This window comes from Sinocyclocheilus grahami, unplaced genomic scaffold (assembly GCF_001515645.1).
Source record: "Sinocyclocheilus grahami isolate Dianchi unplaced genomic scaffold, SAMN03320097.WGS_v1.1 scaffold926.1, whole genome shotgun sequence".
Lineage (NCBI taxonomy): Eukaryota > Metazoa > Chordata > Actinopteri > Cypriniformes > Cyprinidae > Sinocyclocheilus > Sinocyclocheilus grahami.
The window spans coordinates 128,182-130,615 of NW_015506105.1; the positions used below are offsets into that span (position 1 = coordinate 128,182).

Here is a 2,434-nt window from a genome sequence, read left to right on the forward strand (position 1 = left end):
TTTGTATTTTTTAATTTTGTAAAATTAGAACCATAAAACAAGTCACAATGGAAAAGGAGAACTAATATTTAATAAATTGCAATAATTTGTAACAATAATTATATTTTATAGACTAAATATGTGAACTACCCTTGGGTTAGGTATTTAACCGTTGTTTGCATTCACATATTTCGTTTTTTTCTTTCTTCCTAAAATCAGCTGAAGTAGTTGAGTCTCTCTGCTGATGTTGACAAACGCTGAAGACGTTTGTGTTGAACCGACACATCATTCACACGGACTCACGGACTCTGTGGAGCTTTTAGCAAGAACTCACGGAGACTTTCACCTCAGAAGAACGGGTAAGAATCAGTCCATTCGGTCACGTCGTTCTGAGGCGTTTCGGATCGGTCTCATGGTTGATCTAACTTACTCTTTTAACAGAACTGCGATTGATTTCGATGAATTGTAACGTTAAATTGTGCGTTCTGATGACGGTTCGTAAGACTGTATCACTGTACATTATTACAAACATTTACCATGATAAATATCCGCCGAAATAAGTTACTATTGTACCGTATATTCCAAAGAGAGCATATTTAGGAGATCTTTTATTAATTTACTGTGATCTACAGTCTAATAGTAGCTAGTTACTATGGTATTTTAGGAGAACTTATGGTTACCATGATAAATGATTGCTATATAGGACATGTTTACATGAAACCAACACTTTTCACCGTTTCTGTCTTAATATTTTTAAACAACATGATTCAGTATAATGTTAAATGCAGTAAAACCGATTTACTACCATGTTTTTGTCGACAGGTACCATATTCTTTTAAAGTGTCATATGATGCGATTTCAATTTTTCCTTTCTCTTTGGAGTGTTTCAAGCTCTTGGTGCATAAAGAAGATCTGTAAAGTTGCAAACACTAAAGTCTCAAAACCAAAGAGATATTCTTTATAAAAGTTAAGAGTTAACCACGCCTACCTAAAACGGCTCGTTCTAACACGCCCCCACATGTCTACATCACTATGTGGGAAGATTTGCATAACGCCGCCCAAATGTTCACGCAAAGAAAGAAGGTAACTTTTATTCTCGCTGTAGTATTGTTGCTGCCGCCATGTCCTGAAGACGCTGTGTGCTTCGTTGTGAAAGCGAAACTACTTTGTTTGGTCTTCCAAAAGAGGAGGATATCTGCTTCGTCATGCCTAGAGCTGATCCGTGCTGGTCGCTGAGGGAATACATCAACTTTCACCGTGGACGAAGCGGAATCCAGCCCGCCTCAGCTCACTCTATCCTGGCCTCAGCGCACGCTAAGCCGGGGCTTCCCCTCATGCTAGGCCGCTGTGTTTTTCGTTGCCACTGATGATTCAAACGCGAGTTTTGAGCAGTGTAGAGTAGCACTTGTTGTTTGTCATTTCTCTGATCACAAATGCAGACAGAGTTTTATGTTTACGCGGCGCGATGCAATGCAACGCAACGCGTAGAAAGACAGTATAAGTCATTATGATCAGTAATTATGTCCCCACTGGATGCAACAAATGCCTCGTTTGTAATGGGTTTTAATGGTTTTGTCTCGTCGCTCCGGCCGTACAGGGCATCACAATATGGTGAGGGGTGTAACATTTCCATCTCACGCTTGAGGTATTCGGCCAATCACAGCGCATTGGATAGCTGGCCAATCACAGCACACCTCACTTTTCAGACCGATGAGCTTTGTAAAAATCGACGCGTTTCCAAAATGCAGGGCATAGAGGAGAAACAATAATGTACAGTATGTGGAAAATAATGTGGTTTTTAACCTTAAACCGCATAAACACATTTCATTACACCAAATACACAAAATAATGTTCTTTTTAGCAGCGTCATATGACCCCTTTAATTACTCTGCAAAGAACCACATAACTACCATGGCATATGAAAATGGTAAATATTTAGTACCATGTTGTATATCAAAATACTCTGGTAGCCTATTAACATCTGATTCATTATTGTACTACTGTATTTCCACAGTTCTTTTTTTGTTAGGGAAATAATTGAAGATCTTGTCATATGGGCTTGGACAGTTTGTACTGTGATATTTTGGAGTTACGCTTTATAATAACTTTAAAAAAAATCTGAAGTGTGTAATTTCTGTGTCACTGCATTAAAAATAATGCCTGTTTTCAAACAAGTTTCCCATAAACAATGCCATTGGTCAGGCAAACAGATAGTCCCGCCTCCAAGCTTATAATTTTATTAAAGGACTTACATTCTTCTTCAAACTTACTTCAATTTGACAGTGTAAAGCTGTTTAAATCAATGTTTTTACAGTCTTTTTAAGGTTTATGGTGTTGCATTTAGGGGTGTGACGAGATCCGATGTGTCTCGCGAGATCTGCCTGGTTTTATTATATATTATTAAGATATTATCATCACATGTGGTTGCCGCAGGCATCACAATATGGTAAGGGAC

The 2,434-nt window shown here is 38.3% G+C and overlaps 1 protein-coding gene across 1 annotated transcript in view; it reads left to right on the forward strand.

Annotated features, from left to right (window-relative positions):
* Window positions 1–217: 217 nt before the first annotated feature.
* The window catches only part of LOC107564364 (bone morphogenetic protein receptor type-1B-like), a 61,473-nt gene continuing 59,256 nt past the window's right edge, over window positions 218–2,434 (forward strand). The window contains exon 1 of the mRNA XM_016249424.1: window positions 218–338. The gene's annotated coding sequence lies outside the window, so the exon portion shown is untranslated. The remainder of the gene's footprint in view (window positions 339–2,434) is intronic.